Source organism: Osmia lignaria, chromosome 14 (assembly GCF_051020975.1).
Source record: "Osmia lignaria lignaria isolate PbOS001 chromosome 14, iyOsmLign1, whole genome shotgun sequence".
Classification (NCBI taxonomy): domain Eukaryota; kingdom Metazoa; phylum Arthropoda; class Insecta; order Hymenoptera; family Megachilidae; genus Osmia; species Osmia lignaria.
The window spans coordinates 4,491,675-4,498,493 of NC_135045.1; positions in this window are offsets into that span (position 1 = coordinate 4,491,675).

A 6,819-nucleotide genomic window follows, 5' to 3' on the forward strand; every position below is an offset into this window, starting at 1 on the left:
AATTCAATTTACAATGCCATATATAAAATTCAAGTATTGATTCAAAAAATTAATTTTTTTTTTTTTTTGTAAAAAGAAACGTAACTACGTTTACACGAATTACCTTTTAGAGGATTCGGAGAATCGACTGAAGAACATCCGCGGTTGTTCGTCGGATGAACGAGTTTCTGAGACGCGTTCTTCTCGGTAGAGAAGGCTAAGGCCACCTGTGCAGGGCCCCCAGCCTTTCTGCTTTACTTTCTTCGCGGTTCCGTTAAATACCCGACACCGAACGCGATCGCAAATCCAGGTGCGGAGGTCAACTTGCGTCAGGTTAGGGTACTCGTTTCCTCTGTTTCTCCCCGTTATCCTTACTTCTTTGTCACGCGTGCTTCGCTTCGACCAACAGGTGTCTCTATACATATCATTTTGATTCACCTTGAATATCGCACGAAATTTCAAAGCTTTGCAAATTTTTTCAAGTAGATAGTAGAATAGTTGCATAATAGGGTATTCGAATAACAGAATACTTGCATAATATTAAAATTATTTCTTTAACGTCGATGACTTGCGCTCGTTAAATAACAGAAAAAAAAGAAACCTCAAGCGATAAGGTAATTGTAAGGCAAGTGTTTATCGAGGTTCGTGTAGGTTCCGTCGGTGTTTCTCGAGCAATACAAGCAGATGGACACCTTGAAGAACCGTTTCTCGCGCACTCGATACCGCTTGTTCGAGAGTGAAACCAGTTGTTCCGATTTCGATCAGACTTTCCTAAGATATCTTCATCTTCTCGTGTATTCTTCCTTTCATTTTTCATCACTTTTCCATCTTTACCGATGATATAATAACGAATCAAATCTGAGACAAGTTATCCTCACGATTACACTGAATATAGAACTTACAGTGAATTAATTTAATTCGATATTTTGTATCAAATTTTCTTTTGAATTTCCATGGAATTTCACGAACTATACCTTTCGTTCTAATCTGTTTCCTCGCGATCGAAATGGCGCACGAAGGAAACGTTTCGCGCAAATAAAACGCGAAACGGAGTCGTCGTAAATCCATAGCGACGAGGGTGAAGAAGAAACGAAACTGTTCTCGGAACGGCGGAAGGGAAGGCGTAGGTTCTCGCGAAAAAATTATGAGAATTTCAGCGACTTTTACGATCGAGTGCAACGGGAAGGCAAATTCGATGTCGTCATGCTGGTACCCGCTGCCTTCCTAGACACTTTATCTATATGCTGGCTCGAGAGCACGATAAACCGATCGATTCAACGAAACGGGTCAACGTGCATCGCTTCCGGTACTGTTCTTTCTATCGAGACACTTTGATACGAGGGTTACGCTGAAAGTTTTGAGAATTTACCGATAAAATGAAATATTACGTACAACAGTATCAAAGTGATCCATATATCGGTTCAGCTTTCAATTAACAGGTACAAGTTATTAATAAAAACAGATTCATTGGTGTAACGAAATAGCAACAGTTCTTATCGGCCAATCAAGAACATATGGTTCGCTGTTATCGCAAATGAGAAACGATTCCTTTCCTGGATAGTTACGATCGAGTTTCTTCCATTTCAACCTTAATTGCCTTAATTGCCAGCAGTTTTCCATTACTAATTACCTGTCCGGTTGATAATATTTTATGAAAGACGTTGCACGTTTCGATTCGGTTGTAATCATTCTTTGGTAATGAAAATTCATTGTTACCACCCTTTCTATTGTTACCTATTTATCATTTATACACTTGTTCGTTGTAAAAGCGTATTTTCGTGTTCCACGTAGTACGAAAAGGTATCGGTATGTAATGGTGGAGCATGCGAGTACTCGCTAGGTATGCGCTCTGTTCGGTCGCGCGCGCGTGAACGTCGATGTGCCGCTTACATTAAATAAATTACAGTGGCCGCGGACCGGTAACACGGGAACGCTGTTACCTGGTCTCCTCTCCGCTCGTACACGCAAGCGAGCGAAGCTTGCTGGCAACAGCAAAACCCCTTTGGCTGCGAGAAGCGTTACACCAGGCTTACTCGTTTCTTCAGCTAGCTTCCATGGAGGAAGTCCTTTTAGTGGTCTCTTCCCATGACCGTGGCTTCATCCACGGAACGATTTTCCTGTCGTCGGAAAAATTATTACCACCACACGATGCGAATCATCGCCAGTTCTCTCGGTCCTATTGTTCAAACGGCATATTCTCTTCCATCATACTTTTTCCTTTCTTTTCTTTTCCTTACGAATACTTGGTACCGTATGAAAGATAACCCGTGCACTGTTTAGATCATTATGTGAATTTTCTACAATTTTCAGTTTTTCACGACTGAAAAATCGAAATATAATACTTTTCTGTGACTCTGTTGAAATGTTCGTTTTCACGCATCAGAGACCACGCTGCCTCATTCCTAAGACTGATTTCTACCATTTCGAAGGAACATACCTCGAGAAAGTATCAGGTTCCAGAAATTTACACGGCCGTCCCCGTCTGAAAAGTCGATAGAAAAAGACAAATCGAAGATAGCAAGTAGGAATACGGTGCGAGTACATTGAATCCGTGCCTCTCCACCACCTCTTTCCACCTTTTTCCTCGTCTTCTTTTTCTGGAGTTGTTGAGGTCAGAACCGTGATCGTGCCTCACCTTCCTTCCCGTTGGTCGGGCATTCATTGGCCTCGCCTCCACAGATCTTCTCGAGGTTACGGCGTTCCCCAGCGAAGCCACGCGATAACTTCGACCTTCTCCGATAACGTTCCGATTCCCACTATATATACACCAGCTCGCCTCTTTCCAAGAAACTATACTCGCTAGTCGTGTTCACGGTTTACTTTTAACCCTTCGAACTACCACGACTACTTTTATTACCTTTACCTCAAGTTTGAATTTTGATTAAAAAAAAAAGAGGCAAAAAGGCCATGAGCAAGACGTAATAATATTTCAGGTGTAGGTAACCGCGACAGGATAACGCGTGCGTGCAGTTCGTAACACGCAAGCGCGACAAAGACACGTCTTTAGGTCCCGTACACTTCCCGCAGTAGCGTGCCAGCTTGACCAATTAAGGGCCTCTTCCGTCGAGAGCTCTGTTAATGGTGGATGTGTTGGTTGCGTTTGCGCGAGCCTGCGCAATTCATCGTACTCGTTCCACCTCCTATCAACCTGATCCCATTTTTCATTAACGCGATCCCTTGATTTAAGCTGAACCTTGTTACGCTTCTGCCTTTTATTACGCGAAACGATAGAGTCTTTACGAGATAAGCGTGAGAAGGAAACGCGGCGACAAAATGGGCGGAGGAAGGGCGACAGGTAGCGTAAAAGAATGATCCGCGTCTCGGTGATTATGTAACGCCAGTCACGGTGTGACCTGTCAGAACGAAAGGGACGCAAGTGACAAGCAACGACCGGAACTCTGAAAGAAGACGGTGGCAGTGAACTTGAAGAGAAAGAGAAGACCGCGAGACAATGGTGAAAGACGAGCAAACGAAAAGACTGATGTTGAAACTAGTTTGATAAACTTTCCTACGAGGGAAGTTTCTTCTGTTAAAGAAGTTAGGGTCACCGCATCTAGGGAATTCGTATGTTGACGAGTTGAGCCTTGTTGAGACGGTTTCCAAGTAGTTGCGTCGCAAGTTGTTATACCGTTAACGCGACTCGGATAATGAAAACTAGCCGGAAAAGGAACGATTATACTTTTCGTAACAATTGTATTCGTTTACAATCCTCTGTGAAAAATAGGGACTACCAGCTTCTAAAACAGACCACCTACTAGCGTTTCTTCGCTCCACGGAAAAGTTGGAAAAGCGCTCGTTACGAGGTAGAAGAAGGTCGTAACGAGGCGCGTCCGTCCTGTAATTAGGGTAGGGAGCGTACCGATGGGAGGACGCGTCGGAGTCGTCGATTCGAAGACGACTCTGTTCACGATTGTTTCGTAATCCCTGTAAAATTTATTGGCACGTTTAATCCTCTGGTTGTTCCTGGGTCGGCACCACGCTGAGCAGACGCGAACAAAAGCGGCTACGTTCGTCGAATGGCCATTGTTCGCGCGAGTGGACGCGAGAGATCCGTTCGTTACAATGAAAACCATCCCCGAAGGTGGACGCGGTTACGCCCTCGACAATTGGGTCGATAGTGGTCTTCTTCTGTCTTTAAGAAAATCCCTGGCAATGTGACCTCAGGTATATGTGTCCTGGACTCGTGGTTCCCTTTCGGAACTGGCTTCTGCCTTTGGCCACGCAACAGGTATACACGCGAACTTTTACCTGCGATTGTTTTCTCTATCCAACACGATAATAACCCGTTGGATGCGTTCGACAGAACGAAACTTACAACTCTATTCCTTATTTTATATTTCTCCTTTATGGAAACTGGGATTCTCGATTAAATAATGCATGCCGATGGACACGGTAGATACAGTATCGAAGGACGGTGCAATTCATGCGTTAAGAGTATTCGATTACCACGGACTGGTTAAACTCGAATAATATTTTCATATGACACTAGTAATACTACTTAGAATTCTCTTCAGTTTCCTTCAGTTCTTGATATCTAATATTAATTTTTTTCTTCGTTGTTGAAAAACCAACGAGGAAGAAATTTGATGAAAATAAATCGGAATATAAGAGTGGCCGCATGGAACAATAAGGTTTATTAACGTTCGTTCCGTTGGTCGAGTTGCGTCTCGGAGTTTTCCCGAGAATACGTAACAGTTCTTTCATACCTGTTTGGCTGCATAGCCGGTCACCGTGCTGCAACCATCTCTCCTTCCCTTGCCGCCATCACCGTTTACCTTCTGGACGTTGCGGCACGGTAGGCAAGCAGAGTTGCATAAGTGTTTCTCTCGCCTCGATCTCGACCTTGACTTTGACTCTTGATTACGACCACGATCACGATCACGACCACGACCAAGTAACGACGCCAACCAACGACCAACGGTTTCGCAAGCCGTCTATATACCAGGTGTTTATAACATGCATAGAACTGAATTGTTCTATGAGAATCGTCATCGTAACTGGAGATATCTAAAAGTACATTTTTCCCGACTCTAAATGGTCAGTTCGGCCCCAGCGCGACACTCTACAGAATATTATTACATAATACATATTCGTGTAATTATTATTTCATGATAATAATTTCATCGAAGAATTCGCAGGCAAACGCGTTCCTCGTTTACGTACAATTAAATTGGTGTATAATTACATTATTAAGCACGCTCGTTAACCGCCTATTAAATAACTCAAACAAATTTTCGCAGCTTCGGTCTTGCTGTGCCTTCGGTTTTTTTTTGTTTTTTTTTTGTTTTTTGCATCGGAAACCTGTATCAGTTCCAGTAATTTCACGCTAACGAGTGCTCTATGTCCTGTTCGTAATAAGAAAAAAAGATATAAACGGCCGAGAAAAATCCTTTCATCTTTGGATGGATTATTAATTCCAGGTGGCCTGACGATCAAACCGAGACTGATGGATATCATTTTATAACACCTTTGCATTTTACATAATGCCGTTTGCTCTTAAAAGGAAATATGAATCAGTCGCTAGAAGAAAAAAGTAGAGATTATTACCTCGGATGATTTAAAAGAAAAAAGGAATTAAAAAAATATAATATCGATGCTTGTGTAATAATATATTACACAATTTCTCCTTTTTTTTTCTTCACCAAATTCGAGAGAAGAAAATGAGCGATTTGTTTCTGGATTTATTGCGTTTAACGCGAGGCTCCGCAATCGGAGTGAAAATCTTCGAAAGTTCTCGGGAAGTGTCCAAGATTTCATCTCGTGTCCCCCGTGAAGAGGTCGTAAACGAATTTCGAACCTTTTGCCGGATTTTTCGGACGATCTCGAGTTTTCCCATACGAGATCCATCGAGATTAGAGGCTACCTGCCGAATTCGTGCTGCGGCCGAGGACATAATTCAACGTCGTCGCATCTTGGCCCAAATTCGAACAAGTGCTGCGTGTAGAATGCCTGGAAAAGTTTCTTCGAAGATGTTTCAGATCGAAAAGATTTCCCTCTTCTCTTAAAACTTTGCATTGTCTTCGTTTCATCAAGTAGATACGAAAATCAAACGATCGTCCATCGAAATGATTGCAATTGGGAAGATAAGATTGGATCTTTCGGATAACTTTTGAAATGTTCCGTAGAAACGCATAGTTACACGGTCGTGGTTTAACAACACGGTTCGAAGTTAGCCTCACTACGAGTATACCGCTTGACAACATAACCGACCTAGTGGTTAGATACAAGAACCTAGCCTTAACCGTGACTTCGCGTCCATCATAAACCAGTACGTGGACACGTAGATACCAAGCCGCGCTTATTGGAGAACCGTGCGTGCAATTGCGCCGGGTCGCACAGGTGGTACAGGCTCGAGGAAGTTGTGCATTTTCTTTCGTGCACATGTTTCATAGCTCGAAACGTTTGCCCGACTCGTTTCACGGAAATGCTGCAACTCGTAAATCCAACGAGAAACTCTCCCAATATATTTTATCACGATTCTTACGATCTTTCTCTTACAACTCAAGCTGCGTTTCAAAATGATTCATTTAAAAAAACCGCCACGCGAATGCGCATGCGCAACGGCGAGGAGAGAAAAGCGCGAGAAAAATGTTAGTTCAAAAATTCAAAGTAAAGTGGCAATTAGAATTGCAACGAAACGATTTGAATTCAAATAGTAATCGAATTATTTAATTGACAGAAGTTTTACAGCCCTGTCGGCTATCTTAGAGACACTCTTCGAGAAAGAGAGAAACGGACGAAGAAAGACGACACGGTGAAGACGAGTCTCCGTTAAAAAGAGACGCGATTGCGACCAGCCAGCGAACCGGTGTGTATAAAGACCGGCAGAAGAAGAAGAAG